We start from the raw sequence: 18,104 nt of genomic DNA, 5'->3' as shown, positions 1-18,104 counted from the left end.
GGTCTTATAACAGCCCTGCTAGATAGATGTCATTAAATCCACTTGTAGATAAAGGAAATTCAGACCTGAAGATATTAACTAACTTGATCAATCACAGGCCCTGAGCATTTTACTAAGGTCCTTAGGACAAGATCAAGGAAATATACATCTAAAGAGAATCAGCTCCTTAACATGAATGAAAAGATATATTATGATTTGTTTTCCCCCATGGCACTTGATTTACTCTTTTGGGTTAAGGCCTTGGAGTATTTTTTTCAAAGTAATGCATAGATAGGGAGAAACCATTGTCCCTTGAGTTTACATATATATTTTTAGATCTCCCAAGAGAAAGTCAGAGTCTGAGAGAAATGGGATATAGATGGATCTTTTGTGGAACAAGCAAGGAGGATCTTGACAGTTCTGGCACAGTGCATTTCAGTCTGTAGTGCTCCGGCGATGTCAGAGAGGTTTCTGGGAGCAGTGGAGCAGAGAAACAAACAATTAGGACGAGGGGCTAGTTGTTCCTCATTTACCTTACTGCAAATTCTTACTAAATATTTTGAAGAAAAAAAATTTGAAAGCCATGAATTTAGGGAGAGAGATATGGACAGCATGCAATCATCAGGCAATCAGTGGACTCAGGCAGGAACCATGAGGGGGAAGGGAAGGGGAATTTTCCTGGACCTAGGCTGATAGGAAACCATTATCCTATTCAGAGGAGGGAGCTAAACAAGGGGAACAGCAAAGAAGTTTCCCATAGCTAATAGTGGAGAGTGACAGTTCCACCATGTCTGCTCACACTCCTCTTTGCAAAGTTTTCGTCACTACTCATATCCATAGTTTGAACACTGCATCTGCTAATTTGCTAGTTGACCCAGTGGCAAAAATCTTTAATACTATCACCAAACAAAACTGAGTTACAATCCCTGATCTAGGGCTACAAAGCTCTATTGTCCTTTGTATGTATCGTACAAAGGCCCTGACCAATGGGACAAATAGGAGGTGAAATCCTGTTGGCACTCAGCTTGCCCCTAAGCCTTGCTCTCTGGCTCAGGAATGTGTCTGCACAGAGGAAGAGGTACCCTTTTCTCACTTCCACAAGGGCACCATACAAGCTAGTGACAACTATGCCCTGTGAGACTGTCCCCTCTACACCCCCATCCCCTATAACCTGCATTTACCTCTCTCCTGGCGTTTTACACATAGTAGTGTAACTCCCTATAAATTTAGGACATTATTCCTTACAAGTAACAGCATAAGAATAATGGTTTTCCATTACATGTCCTACATCTTAGTACTGGCTATGACAGACAATATATACTCCCTAATTATCTTTGGATTGTTATTGAATGAATATCCCATATGGTAAAATTAATTTATGTAATTCTCAATATAGAACTTAAAAAAATTTATGTGTGCTAATGGACTTTAGGACTTTTTTTATGTTAACCACAACAAAATATTTGATGCACTATATGAAGTAGATGAATCATATAGAAGGTATTTAATTCACTCTAAATCCCAGCACCAAATTAGGTTGTTTTCTATCATGCATTGCTTGTCTGGATTCTGTAAACAGTGTGATGCATTCCATTGGCATAGACAGCAAAACATAAAAGCCTTAGGAACGTGATTTAATCAAATCATGTATTTGACTAAGAGACCCTGGACTGGAGGAGGGAAAGAGGGAGTGGTGGTAGATTCTGTGTCCATCTGAAATCAGTCTACTTCATTTAAAACTTACAAGCGCTCTTTGAATTAGATATTTCACTGTAACAATGAGATAATTGTGAGGCCAGCTTGGTGGCGTAGCAGTTAAGTTCTCACACTCTGCTTTGGCGTCCTGGGTTTCACCAGTTCGGATCTCAAGTGCAGACCTACGCACTGCTTGGCAAGCCATGCTGTGGCAAGCATCCCACATACAAAGTAGAGGAAGATGGGCATGGATGTTAGCTCAGGGCCAATCTTCCTCTGCAAAAAAAGAGGAGGATTGGCGGCTGATGACAGCTCAGGGCTTATCTTCCTCAAAACAAACAAACAAACAAAGAAATGAGATCATTGAAGAGAACTTCAATGACTTAGTAAAAGTCACTTATATTGTTAATACCAGATCTGGAAAGTCCACTGTTCATATGAGAGACTAATTTGTCCTGTTGATATTTTACTTACACTTATGATGCCTTCACAATGATGAAGTATTTTGTTTACTTGGGAATTTCAGCTAATTATCTCAATACTTTTTCTACATGATGAAAAGTGATCAATTTAAGTGATCATATTTTTCCTCAATTAGGTGATTTTTTTTCCATTTAACTGAATGTATTGACTTCATTTTTGCATAGTCCAGAGCCAACCTCTAATTTCCATTTGAGCCAAGTACATAAAGTAAAGTACCAAGGTACATTCAAACATAGGCCAGAGACAGTTTTCATTATGAGTGCCCACTGAGCATGCATCTTCTCCCATTAATGAAAGTGATTATCTTTTCCCAGCTTTGTTCATGCAGCATATGTGAGTTTTCATTGTTTAAAATGCCTCCCTGCTTCACACTCTTTTCATCTACAGATATTTTTCTTTGATAGATTTTGTTTGCTTGTTTTAGTTCAACTGAGTGATTCTCAGCAATCTTACATAATATGCAGTTTCTCAAAAAAATCTATCAATATTAAATCATCCACAGAATATATATTTTTAAAAATCAAATTTTTTAAGCATGCCAGATGATAGCAATCAGTTACATATACATATTTTTGTATGTTTTATAATATACACAAAGAAAGATAATAGAGAATTTAGATCTCTCTGCAGAAATGTGTGTGGAAAATCATATATATATGTGCGGTGCTTTGTTTTTGATTTGATAAAGTCAGAGTTAAATTGCAACTTTGCTCAGAGGTGAGAACTTTTCTTTTTCAAAGACGATAAACAGAATTCTGGATATCTGGGCAATATTCAATTGTTGAAGGTGATCCTGAGCAGGTGGTTTAGCCGAGCAAATCCTGATTTCATGCAGAACTATTAAAATGCATTTAACTAATAATTCAATTAAATATCAAACCACTCCAATCATTTGTGTCACGTTCCTCAAACTTAACAATTACATTGCTTCTGCAATTACATATGACTTTAAGAAGTAATTCTGAGCCATGCATTTCAACGGTTTTTAACAAGTTTGTGGAAAAAAGGTACTTTCTTGTGCTATTATTTTTTAAAAGATGGCTATTTGTAAGTACCGGTATAGAAATAAATATAGATATAGACATAGATATCATCAGCGAGTCCCATGAATATTTCAGTTAACTGAAATGTTTGGTCATGACTTCATGACCTGAAGATATTTTCATACATTTTTTTCCCATTTTAAAGAGCAATAAACAGGATAAATAAGACATATTCTCTACAAATAAGGAGATGATAGCTTATTAGAAGAAAACTATAAATAATACAAATATAAAAATTCAAGGAAGCATAGAATAACCACAGTAATACAGATGTGAAGAATTCTAGCACACCAAAATGAAATAAATCAGGAAATAATTTTATAAAACTTCTCCATATTTTGAGGTAGGCTATCTATCGTAGCGCCAGGTTTGCCCTCAAGGAAAGAATGGCTTTGTCAAATCATGGAACAATTCGATACTCAGTTTTCTTGTAGGAAAAAAAAAATAGTGAGTTCATCCTAGTGTTCTCTCAGCTGCTACTTTTGATGACAAGAACATCATGGCAACTGGATAATACTTCATGAAGAGCATGCCCTTTGATGAGATGGGAAAGAATTCCAAGGAAAAGAAAGTATCTAATATACACAGGGAAGTTCTAGAGAGAAAGTTAAAAGAAAACCCAAATCAAATAAATATAACTAAGTAAAGCAGCATCAAGCCAATAATGGTACACGTCCCTCAAAAAAAGATGTCCTTTAAGAAAAGTACATTATTCAGTTCACTTGGAACAGAGTTTTGTGATACGCCATAGGGATAGGGTTGGAGATAGGTATTGAAATCTTGAATTCCTGAATATTATTATGTTTATCGTCAATTTGGTAGGCAGAGGGGTCAAGAATTCATTTAACTATGACTGGAGATGTTCTGAAAGATTTACGAGAAGGATGATTTGAAGAGGCAGAGCCTAGAAGGGAGTATAGTTCAGAAGCTATGCCAGGAATTCAAGATGAAGTTAATGAGGATCCAAACTGACATGACAAAAGTGAGAAGAGCACAGAGAAGAGAACTGATGTTATAGAAAATAAAATATGTAAGACTTATTCTGTCAAGGAGTAAGGATAAAGGAAAGGATACACTTTGAAAATTTAGATGTGAATACCTGAATAAATAGTGGTATCTATTTCAAGAGGAAAATCCTACAGAGAGCTTGTCTTTGGGGAGACCAGACTAAAAACGAAACAAAACAAAACACGTAATTTAAGGGCTAGGAGAAAGATTAGATATCAACCAGGATAATTTATTTATTTCACATACTAAGAAACCAAGGTTCAGAGAAGCGATCAGATTAAATCAGATGACTAATAGAGAACGAAATTTTGAAACATGCTGAGTTTGAGAAGCCAGTAAAGGAGCAGGTGGAGATATCCAATACGGGAGTAGAAAACAGCGATGATGACAATAAAAATACAGTTGACTGTTAGAGTAAAATGATCACTTCACTATAATAATAACTTTGAAAGAAACCTACAGAATAGAAACTTGCTACAGAAGTGCCAAGAATCACAAGAATATTACATTATAACTTTAGGAAAACTAATTTTCTTATGACATCTCCAGATTACATATTGGAAGAAAAATTTGGAAAAGAAAACAATCTTAAACCTCAGAAATATTTCCTGCTGTTCTGTTACACTGAGATTAATTGCAAGTCAAACAAATTAAACAGTACAAAATGTTTCACAGAACACAAGGAAGGTTTCACTGCCCTAAAATAAAGGGCTATAAATGTGACACAGTCCACTCTACTGGGAGAATGTCTGAATATTTCTATTACAGTGTAATTTTCTCCTACTGAAACTTCCCTAGGAAAGTGACAAGATAAAATTGATTTCTTAAGCCATCATTTCAGAGAATGCTATAATTATCTCATTTTAAAAAATATAAAGCAGTGATGCTGTTAGTGGCTTTATGTTTCAGAAAAGGTTCCATAAATTTGCATACTACAGTTAATTAAGAAATTGCTAAGAGAGGCAAATGGGATGATTTTACAAATAGTAATGTTTGTCTCCACCATAATCAAATAAACAGTTTCAATCTTCACAGTTATATTTTTGAGAATGGTTATTTGTGTAATGTCTGATAAATATATAAATAATGGTTTTAATAAATGCAACTATTATGTAAATAATTAAATGTCACTTAATTTCCATCCATTTGTAATATGTTTCATTAACTTAACTTCATATAACTTAATTCCAAAAAATATATTTAAAAATATATCTTAGACCAAAAGTTTGACACATTTGGAATCTACAATATAATACTAAATTATAAATAAATAGATTTTCTGCCACTTATACTGATGGAAACAAAAAATTGAACATTTTACTTAGAAAATATTCAGAAAAATATACATTTCGCAGTTGATGCCTACCTTCCATAAACTTTCAGCATCTAGAGTAGATGACCCTATATGGAGGCATCCAGATATGCATTTGCTGCGTGGAATCAACCACTTGGCCATCCGGCCATCATTCAGTATTGATGAATCATGAGGAAAAAAAAAGACAAAAATATACAAAATGGGAGAGAGAGGGGGGCAAGCCAAGTGATGTAGTGGTTGAGTTTGTGTGGTCTGCTTCAATAGCCCAGGGTTTGTGGGTTTGTATCCGGGATGAGGACTTACACATTACTCAGCAAGCTATGCTGTGGAGGCATCCCACATACAAAATAGAGGAAGACTGGCAACAGATATTAACTCAGAGCCAATTTTCCTCACCAAATAAAAACACAAATGGGAGAGAGAGAGAGAGGAAGAAGAAGAAAGAGGAGGATAAATAAGAGGAAAGAAGAAAGTGAGGAAGGAAAGGAGGGCCTAAAGGAGGGAAGGAGGAAGGAAAGAAGTCACAAAATCTGATTACTTTACCTGTTGGTAGACAAAGTGAGGAAAAGGTTGTCAGTGCTCAACCTACACTTTCAAACATACTAAGAGCTTCGCTCTGCCCATATTCTCTGCCTAGAATTAGAAACATGACTCTCTTAAACATAACGGACACTGGAGGAGTAAAACAGGCTTTTGGAAAGAATACATGCATTGTCTCTGTCGCAGAACCCTCTAGATTCTCCAGATTAATATCTCCTTTGCACGCCCTGGGTATTTCCTTCCTCTTCCGTGTAACTAACCTGTATCCGCCTTCTTTAAGCCTTGATCATGGCCTATCAAGAAATTCTGCTGTAAAATTATCTGCTAAATAGATCACCTGAAATATACTTTTCATTAGACAAGGAACAATTTCTGATTGAAATAATAATGTGTATGGAATTACAGAGGATGGGATCTAGTGAACTCCTGCACATGTTATTAAATTGAAACCCACCCTTTGTCCTCTGACAAGGTCAGTTAAGGCATCAAAAATTATATAGATAATTGCTCCAATGCACCATGAAAAGAATAAAATATGTACATCATAGAATCATAGTGTAAATAAAAGTAATTAATCAGATAGCACAGAGTTCAACAGTTTTTATTTAGAAAAAGTATTGTGGATGAGCCCAACAATTTCTTTATTTTAAGTCTTTACAATTGTTTACAGTTCTGTAAGTTTTGGCTTTATGCTATTTACTACTTAAATTGTGAACTCATTTTCCCTAAAATTATTTTCATTGTTGATTGTTGATAGCTCTTTTCATTCTTTATAACATGCATTTAGCTAGATAAAATCACAAAACTGGCACAATTTTATGACTTTTTTAGTACAAACATCAGATCCATCAAAGATTGTTATCAAAATATATTGATCCTCAAGGCAATTCCCCTTAGGGAATGTTTTAAATCAGAATCCTCTTGGAAAATTCAAAGTAAATTATAACTATAAAATATTATGACCGGTGATTCTGCTATGTATCAAATACAAGTAACCCTACTCAGCTCATATTGAGATGGTTTACATCTTTCAACATTTCACATGGCACATATATGTCACACTATATAGAATAAAAGATACGACTTACAAATATTTTGTGCTCTCATAGAAAAATTGTAGCAATCCCATGTAGAATTAGTAAAAATACAAATATGTTCCTTTGGCTATGTCTGTTTGCCTTACTCTAAATCTAAAAATAATAATAATAGTAGTAGACTATGTTCCATTTCCTGAGCTAAGGAGAAACTTTAAATTATATTTTTTGGTATCTGAAACATAATATTAACAAGAGAATCTCAACAATTAAAAGTACTTAGTCATGCTCTAGAGAAAACAAGGATACTTTCTTCAATCTTTGCACGAGATTTAAGTTTGGTTAGGTATCGAGATTTTACTCTGTGAACAATTTTTTCATCATATGTCTGGATTTTATACTTAAATCAAACCTTTTGGTTTCTGTACAAAAGCGTTGTATATATTATGTAGACGGGGATAATTCATCTGTATCTGATATCAACACTACACTAAGATTTAAGAGCCTCTCTAATATTACATTCATAAATACTATGTGCTATTGAAAATCTATGGTATAAATATGAGCTGCTGGTTTGAAATTTTTGCAACTTGCCAATGAAATGTTACACCTTCTGCAGTCTTGTAAATTGTCATATAGTTATCTGCATATGGCACTTATTTCATGTAAAAAATATTTACTTGGTAAATACCTAGTGCCATACTATCTTAAGGAACATAGAAGTCAAACAGAAAAGTTGTAGGTAATTGATTCAATAATATCATTTTCATTTTCTATTTTTCGTTTCTAGAATATGCTTGATGTTCTTTGAATACATACAGATGACCCTTTGAAAAGAAGGTCTCATGGGCCATAATTAAAATTATTTTTTCAGGTTATTTTCATTTATTTATCATTTATTCAAACATGTATTGAATAATTGCAATATATCAAACATCCTTCTAATTTTATGAGATTAAAAAATGATAAGAATGACAATGTCCCAGTCCTTAAGTTGCTCACTGTCTAGAAAGGGAGACATTATAGTACTTACATAATAATGGCAATGTCTTCATAATTATATATTATGTAAATCCATGATTACCGTGTAGTAAGTTAAGCAAATATACATATAACTCATAGATAAAATAGAGACTGATTAGCTCTATTTGAGAAAGGTCACTAAAGTTTTCAGAAAAGATAATAAAATTCAGCAAAGTGTCGTAGTTTGAATATGAGCTATCTAGTCTTAAAGGCAGCAGAATATTTTAAAAAGGGAAGGAAGCATTTGAATATTTCCAAAATTTGCCATTAGTTATGGACAATTGTTAGAGATGACTGAATATGTAGACTGAAACAAAATCAGGAAGCATTACTTATGTCATGCTATTAACTTGAGAGCTGAGGAAGAGTTCTGAGCAAACAATTGAAGTAGCCAAGTTTCATTTCAGAAAGCTCTCTTAATATCTGAATGCGGAGGATGAATTGTAAGGAAGTGATACAATGATCCTTCTGCTTCTAATAATGCGTTGAATTCCATTCATCATAATCCGCTTCTACATTTCCTCTTACTGTGACAAATATCACTCTCTCGTATATGTTGTAATTTATTTGTTATTATATCTATTAATTCCAAGCTCTCAAATGTAAGTTGCAAGGAGGCTGAGATCTTTGTATGTTTTGTTCACTGAAGTTTTACAAGTACCTGGAAAAGTACCTGGCCTAGTATGGGCCATTGCTTAATATTTTCTCTATAAATGAAATGTAAGAATTGCGTCAGTTTAGAAGATAAACTATTGATTTTTTATATTTATTTTGTATGCTTCCCCTTGACAAATTCTCTTAATAAACATAGACTTTTTGAATCTGTTTTCAGGATTTTTAGGTATACAAGCATATGACTATAAACAGGAGGTAATTTTCCTTGATATGCCAATATTTGTACAAATTATTTTGTGGTTTTGTTTGATTGCATTCAGTATATAGCCTAAGAAGAATTAAACAACAATACCAATAGTTGATACCCTTGTAATTTTCTTGACAGTGAAGAAAAAAGCAGTTAACATTCAAAAATTTTGGATTACGGTGAGGAATCTGGTGATTTTTAAGAAAAGCAAGGAAGTTAGCGTGGCAGGAGCAGAATAAATCATGAGTATGAAATGGGCATTTAGGAATGTTTCATGTTTGGTTCTCATGTACACTTCTATATTCTCTACTTTTTCTCTCTATTTAGTTTGTATAACTTCTATTAACCTTCTATTTATATTTACCTCCCTTTATGTCTCTAATTTTCTCTCTTCATTTTCACGTGACATTCAAAATAGCTGCTTATTTCTCTGTCTCCCAGAAATGACCCTCTGCTACAGCTTTTTGCTTATACCAAAAAGTGGTAACTGCCTCCCTCAGAGAAGTGGATGCAGTTTATTGACTTGTGGATTTCACTTCTCTGGAATATTAGATTATCTAGTCTTTTTTCAAGATATTTTTGATGCTTCTAAATTGTTATTTTTTGCATTTCATCTGTTTTTTCTAGTTGATGGCGTGCATTTGTCTGTCCTCAAATATTCCACCTTCTAGAAAGTAAAAATTCTATTATATCTGGTTTACGTGATCAATTCGCCTGTTCTATTATGAGCCAGCAATAATAGAAGCAAGAAGACCAGTTAGAATGCCATTGCAGTATTCAAGTGAGAGGTTATGATGATATCAACATATTCCAGTTTTGCAGAATATTGACAAGCCATTGGGCTTTGAAGGTAAGACCAACAAGATTTGCTGATAGATTTGAAGAGGTAAAAGAAATGATGGATGATTCTAAAATTTTGGTTCAGTCAAAACCGGAACAAACAGACAGCAACGTCATTCACTGGCCCTGGGAACACTGGTGAAGAAGAAAGTTTGAGAAAACTGTAGACTTTGATTTGGGGATTATATGCCTATTAGAAACCAAAAGGGAGTTACAGGATAGGCTGTTGTATATTCAAGTCTGGAATTCAAAGAGATTTAGATCTGGTGTCATCCTATATAGATAGTACTTAAAGAGATGAAACCGGATGAAATCATCCAAGGAATGCACATACATAGAAAAGATAGCAGGACATAGAACTACAAAGGAGAGCACTTCGAAGTGGGTAAAAGAAGGATCCAGCAAAGAAGATTAAGTTGGAATATCCAGTGGCTGTAAGGAAACCCCCAAAAGAATGGAAATCCAAAAGCCAAATGAAAACAATGTTCTAAAATGGAAGGAATGATCTGCTGTGTCAGATGCTGCTGAGAATTTAATTAAAACTAAAACTGAAATTTGATCACCAGATTAAGCAATGCTGGCATCATAGGTGACTCACTAGTGTTTTGTTAGTGACTGAAGGTTGACTCTAGAGCTTGGCTGAGTTGGCTCTAGAGAAAGTCAGGTGAGGGAGTGTAGACCAGTTTAGAAGAGTGTTACTCTAAAGGAGAAGAGAGAAATGTAAATAAAACCAATTGAGTTAAAGAGAGGATTTATTTTGTTAGTTGGAAAATAATAACAGCATTTTTCCTTTCTGTGGGAACTGGTCCTATAGAGAAGTAAAATGCAATGATGTCGGATAACAATATTATAATTGAAAGAGCATAGTCCTCACGGCAAGTGCGGTTGCTGCCTTGGGTAGGAGTACAGTCAGTTCATACAGTGAAAAGGGAAAAGAGTGCAGCACATATGGTAGAGTTGCACATAGTTGAAAGATAGCTGGCAAAGGATGAGAAAGTTCCTTTCTCATGTACTTTCTCAATGAAATAAAGAGAAAGATTTTCAATATTTGAAATGAAAAAAAGTGCTGGAGGTTTTTGAAGAGTACAAACTACAAAATAGTTAGCTAAGAGAGGTGAGAATGAATGGTTTAGTAAAATATGGTAAGATAGTGCTTTTGGCACTAAGGGCCTATGTGAGATGCATGGTTCTGAAATCAATATGGCTTGTGTTTTCTCTTGTCACAATTTGAGGGTGTAAGGAATTATTTTAATAGATTTTAAACCTTCTTTGCATTCCTGGAATAAAATCTACTCAGTTTTTGTAACAGAAAATAATTTTCACAGTATCTGGTATTTACTTCTTTCGTTTTCGTAATAGAATCCACAGTTTAAGTTGTGAAATTGACCATCTGACTAAACACTACAGTTTTTTTATCCCTCTCTCAACGAACTGCGTTTTTATGGCAGAATTCAGGCTAATGGACTATAAAGAGAACAACGTATTTAACTTTTAGTTGATCTCATTAAAAATCAGAACTTCCATCCTCTATTTTCTCTTTCTTTATTCCATTGGCTGCAAATAGCAATAGCTGGTAAACGCTGAAAGCCATGTATGATAGAGGGCATAATGGTCCTGCTATCCTGTGTCACTAGAGCAGCCATTTATACTGCAGCACTTGATACAAGAGAAATCAACATTTATTGTGTTTCAGCCACTCTGTGTAGGGTCTTATCCTAATACAGTGACAGAACATTGTTTTTGTAAATTATTCGCTAATATTTAATTAAAATATTAACATTTATAGTCATAGGCAAAATATAGTTATTTTTTCTTTTTTCATATTATCAGTTGTGCTGTTAGAGTTACGTATTGGTTTTCCAATATTGACTGGAGAGCTTTGCCTATGTTTCTGTTCTGGATCATTGAAATACATGATGTGGAATTACCTGTTCTTCACCAGATAGTTGGAACTTGGTGTTGGAAATGCATGCTCCAAATGCTTATTTTAAAAAATTAATTTTGAGTCTTTTTATTTTCAAATATAACTAGCAAATTAAAGAGTCCTAGTATGTTTTGGGTCAAATTTGATAATTTATATGTTGCTAAATTATCGACAATTTCCTGTAGGTTTTAAAATTTATTTATCATAATATTTAACCTCTTTGTTATTATCGCTGACCCTTTTTACATTTCTAAAATATACTGTTTGCTCTCTCTTTAAGCTTGTTGATCTATTCATTCAAAAAATCAGATTTTGAATTTAGGAATTTTTGTTTCCCATTTCATTCATATCAGACATTTACCTCTTGCTTCCTTGAAAAAATTTACTCTATGTCTTCTCTAATTTCTAAGCAAATAATTTGAATTTAATCTCATATTTTTCTAAATTTTAAACAAAGTTAATTTGTTTAGAAATTTGTCACATGACTGCTCAAATACTATCTCTTCTGTGTCTTATGTTGATTCTTCATCTTTCCTGCATCTGGGAAAAGTTAGGTATTCTGTTGCTAATATGACATACGTTAGTAATAACTAACAGTTATCGTTTAGCTTTCTAGTTCCTCTGTAGCACTCAGTTGCCAAGAAGAATGACCAGTGACTAATGGAGCTCATCTCTGCACGCTCATCTCATTTCTTCCAACAGTCCAGGACTTCTACAAGTCTAGTTTTCCCCAGACTCCAAAATAGTTATTTTGATGCTCAACTGATTAGTTTCTCACCATTTGCAAAGGGAAATACATTCCTGAGCCAAGTTTCACTGTTGAGATGGAGCAGCACCATTGAGGGTGTAGAGCTCCTGGCTTGTCAGGGTAGAACAGTTGGATTAGGCTTTCGGGGCAAAAGGAGCAAGAATGGATGGATAAATGGCTGCTTGGATTGGTAATCATCCCCCTGTGCCTAACCTGCCATCATTGGTCACTAGGTCTATGACTATCTAAAATCACCTAAGTGGTTATAAGACATTTTGCTGCAAAAGACCTATAGGGACATTCAGATCTCCTCTGTGAATCTTAGTTTTAAAAATATATTTTAGGGGCCGGCCTGGTGGCACAGTGGTTAAGTGTGCACGTTCCACTTCAGCGGCCCGGGGTTCGCCAGTTTGGATCCTGGGTGCGGACATGGCACCCCTTGGCAAGCCATGCTGTGGCAGGCGTCCCACATATAAAGTAGAGGAAGATGGGCACGGATGTTAGCTCAGGGCCAGACTTCCTCAGCAAAAAGAGGAGGATTGGTGGCAGATGTTAACTCAGGGCTAATCTTCCTAAAAAAATAAAAGAAAAAAGAAGAAAAAATATATATGTATATTTTAAAACATTTTAAAGACCAGAGTTAACCTAGTTCTAGGGCCATAATAGCAAATACTTCTGAAATTGGTAATCTAGATCTATTTTTGTAAGTGGATTTAGATGCAATTAGATAGATCATAATTAATTATTTCTACTATTCAATCAGATAGTGTTTCCATTAAGAAGCAAGAAAACTAAAATTCAGTAAAATTATATGGTTATATTGATGATACATGTAAATTTATGGATAAGAAGCATGTACATATTCCATTCAACAAAACGAAAGGTTTAGAACATAGTAACAAAATTTATTTTAAATTATCGTAAAAAATATATAAAAAACAGATTTTAAAAATTAGTAAGAGTGCGCAATTTATTAAATTAAAATGTAAACACTACTAAAAATTCAACGTAAATAAAAGATAATTTTAAAACCGTATTCCCACCCTAAAATTAATTACTAGGGTGAAATTTTTCCTGATTTTGAAATATATGATTAAATGTACAAAACATTGTTTTAAAAATCTCCAGCAAGCATTTGACAACATTGATAATTATAAACTCAAGGGCTCCTAGCAAAATCTTGAAGTCTTCTTTCTAATCTGTAATTTTAATCTTTCCATTTTTTATGTACGCAAGGAAGCACATATACAGGCATGTTTAAAAAAAATTTCTGTTGATCTATTATATTCATAAGTCTATAGATAGATGTCTTGGTTATCACTGCATGTATCTGCGGCCTAGATAAGTGCTTTTGTCTTGGAAGGCCAGTAAAGATTTTTTAAGTAAATCTTTTATGATCACTGGTTTGTCAGGAGTTAAATTAATATTACTAATCTAACTTTACTAGTATTATGAAACAATGTTTCTTTTCCTGTTTTGCTCGCTAAAGAATAAAATGCAAGTGTTTCCTTTGGGATTCTCTTTAGAGGCTTGTCTCCAAGATTACATGGTAGAATCATTCATCTGGGAGCATGATATATCCTACAAATGCCTAATAAGATTTTACAGTAAGTTTTTCCTAGACTACTAAAAATGAAAATTATAATACCCCTTGGATGTGGTAGGAAACTGAGAATTTCTTTTTGGATTGATGTTGTGAGAATAACAGCTATGTTATGCTTTTAGGAGACGATGTGTTGAATATTTTTTTATTGCTGTTGTTGTTTAAGAAATAAAGCTTAAATCTATATATCAAGTCTTGAGATCATTATTTTAATCTGCTGGATTCTGCCTAATTCCCTGAAACCTGAAGAAGTTTAAAATGACAAAATAGACTATACTAATTTAACTTTTTCTTTTCCACTTTGAATGATCAAATCCCAAATTATATTTTAAAAGTATATACCTTACAGGAGTAGAGTGACTATTGAAGTATAAACTTTTCTGATCAAGCACTCTCATTTGTAAACACAAGTGCTATAACATAAAAATGCACTGATAGGGGATTAAAAAAATTTACAGATCTTAAGAAACCATAGTACAAGTCTTTTGGATAGATTAAATCAGCAGAAGAAAACAATTTGGGTAATGTTATGATGGAAATATAATATTTGAAATAATGTTTTAAAAATCAATTAATGATAAAAAATTTTACTATTAGTTGGATCTATATATGCATATAATGAAAGTAAATATTCTAATCAATATGAAAATTGGCTTCTATAAATTATACCTGTAGGGGAGGAAGACATTTCCTCTACCCACTGTGGGTTCTTCTGGCCAGAGAACGAATTAAATTCACATGAGACAGAATAACAGGAGAAAATTAAACAGAGCTTTATAACATGTATACACGGGAGAGGCTCAGGCAAGCTGAGCAACTTGCCAAAATGGCTGAAGCCACCACCTTAAATATCATCTTCAGCTAAAGACAAAGGAGGATGTTGGGGTTGGGGAGAATCAGTTACAGGAGGTCACCAGACAAGTACAATAAACAAGATGCAGATTTAAGTCCCTGCCTTTGGCATTGATTAAGAGTTTCCAGAGATAAGGTCATCCCCCTTCTTCCTGGTACAGAGAGGGAGACACCTTTACAGATGGAGATTTCCTTTACAAAATAAATGTCTCTTAACAATGGGTAAATAAATTCTACTTTTCAGAGTTGCTTTCCTGTCTGCAGTTTATTAAAAGTAACCAGACCCAAATAATCCTCATGCCAAAGAGACATATCTTGGGGTGGCCAATTCCAGTCCCCCACATGCCAAAATAATCTTCACTTGATTCATGTGTAGGCCTATGTCATTTCTACAGGTTTTTGTTAACAGCTGTCTTCTTCCCTCATTGCCTGTGGATCCAGTGCCCTAAGAATGTCTAGAAACCAGGTACAAAATTTAGTTATCATAGGTGTTTGTGGTAATCAAATTCAAAGTGACTCCCAACGATTCTTGCTTCCTGATATTCATGCCCTTGTGTGAGACCCTCTCCTTGTGTGTTGGCCAGATCTAATGACCTGTTTTTAAAAATAAAATATGGCAAATGTGTCAGTTTTGATATACAACAATAAAATACTGTGACTTCTATCTTGCTCACACTCTCCCTCTGGCTCTTCTTGAATGCTTTCTCTGATGAAGTCAATTTACATGTTATGAGTTGTCCTTTGTAGAGACTCACACCACAAGGAATGGAGGGTGGCCTCGGGCCAACAATTAGTAAGAAACTACATCCTTTAGTACAACAACTTACAAGGAACAACGACCACACAGTGAGATTGCTGTGCCTTCCAACGAGATTACAGGCCAAACAGCACTTTAATTGTAGTCTTGTGACACCCTGATACAGAGCACCAAGATAAGCCATGTCTGGATTCCAGACCCACAGAAACTGGAAGAAGATAAATGTGTTTTTTTAAGCCTCTAAGTTTTGAGTAAATTTGTTATGCAACAATAGATAATGAATACAATGCTCCTTTAATTTTAGTTTCTTCGTTAAACTCAGTAAAAATCTGCAACAAAAGCTTAAGTGTGAAGCTAAGGCTAATAAATTTCAGTAGATCCCGTTCCTCTCTTTTGCTATAATTCCACATATTTCATCTGTAGCCTGAAGCTTGAAGCAAGATTGGGTTATGTTACTACCAATGTCTAGTGGTCTTGGCTACAGAAGCAGTTCCCTGAGAGACTCATTCTTGACACACTTTTCCCAGGTTCTTTAGCCTGAGAGGCTGTTAGCTTTAATCACACCATGATGACCCATTTACTCCCTGTGTTGAAAGAAACAGGTTATTTTCAAAGAGCCTGTTTACTATATACTACATATGGAATGCAGATCACTTTAATTATTCTCCTATTTTAAAAATAATAATTTTATGTAATGAACTATGTGTTTGAATTTCTAATGTTGAACCATCAATCTTTCCATTCTAGAAAATCCCACTTCTATCATAAAATGTTAATCTACTAAACTCAATTAACTGACAAATATACTTTTGTATATCAGCATTTCTATGCTCAGTATGAGGGAAGTCATTTGATATACAAAAGTAATATGGACAATTTCAGTTAAGTAAAATATTTTAAAATTATGTACTCTGACCTCTTATTTTTTACCATAACATTTAAGTTGATAGAAGTTTTTTGTTTTTGTTTTTAAGGATTGGCACCTGGGTTAACAACTGTTGCCAATCTTTTTTTTTTTTTTTCTGCTTTGTTTCCCAAACCCCCTGATACATAGTTGTATATCTTAGTTGCAGCTCCTTCTAGTTGTGGGATAAGTTGATAGAAGTTTTAAATGGATTTAAGATTTAAATTTTTAATGAGACGTTTCTATGCTTTTCAGTACCTGAAGATTTGACTATTCATGTAGTTGAAAGTAATCCAGTGGTTATGGGATCTGCTGAAGGTTTTAAGGAAGAGCAGGGGAAAGAGATCTGATGAACTATGTTTGAAGGTAGCCATAGGAGGAAAATATAGCGTTCTTGAACTTACTCTGTTGCATTTAATAAAGTGATGTGGATGGATGGTGGATGGGTGGAAGGATACAGATAAGTGGATGATTATAAAAAACAGAGAGAAAGAGAGAGAGGAGGTATTCTACATCATTTCCTGTATCATTTATCTTCCTTTCTCTTGAGTTTTTTTGACAGAATTTTTGTTGGATGAGAGCACATCTTTGAAAATTTTTCTGAGAGTGTATGTATGTTATATTCTGAGTCCTTATATGTCTGAATGGTCTTTCCTTTTGTTTGTACGTTTTCTTTTTTTCCCACATATTTTGGGGTGTAATTTACATACTGTACAATTTGCTTGTAAGTGTAAAACTCAATGATTTTTGGTAAACTTATAGTTATGAAATTATCTCCACTATTCAGCTTTAGAAGATTTCCATCACCCCAAACAGTTCATTCCTCCCCTATTGTAGTCAATTCCTGGTTCCAGCCTCAACTTGAGGCAACCACTATGTAGACCCTCCTTTTCTGGATATTTCATATATTGAATTATACAATAAACAATCTTTTGCACCTGGCTTCTTTCACTTAGCATAACGTTTCTGAGATTCATTCATATAGTAAGATGAACACATAGTGTGTTTCTTTTTATTAGTGCGTTTCTTTTTATTTCTGAATAACATTCCATCATTTTCATGTACTACATTTTGTTTATCCATTCACCAGTTGATGGACATTTGGATATTTCCAGTTTGGGGCTATAAAGAATTATGCCATTATGAACATTGATATACAAGAATGTTATATGGAGACATATTTTCATTTCTTTTATGTAAATACCCAGCAGTGAAATGACTAAGTTACATAGTAAAGTTATGTTTTACTTTTTTAACCAATACCAAACTGTTTTCTAAGATGGCTGTACCATCTAATATTCCTAACAGCAATGCATGAAGGTTGCAGTTTCTCTTGATCACCCCAACATGGTTATGTTTATCTTTTTTATTATAGTTATTCTCGTGGGTATACAAAGATAGTTCATTACAGTTTTAATTTGCATTTTCTTAATGGCTAATAATGGTGAGGATCTTTTTGTGTGCTTAGTAAAATTGAGGTATCTTCTATAGTGA

Source organism: Equus przewalskii, unplaced genomic scaffold, assembly GCF_037783145.1.
Source record: "Equus przewalskii isolate Varuska unplaced genomic scaffold, EquPr2 ChrUn-13, whole genome shotgun sequence".
Taxonomy (NCBI): Eukaryota; Metazoa; Chordata; class Mammalia; order Perissodactyla; family Equidae; genus Equus; species Equus przewalskii.
This window is presented reverse-complemented; position numbering follows the sequence as displayed.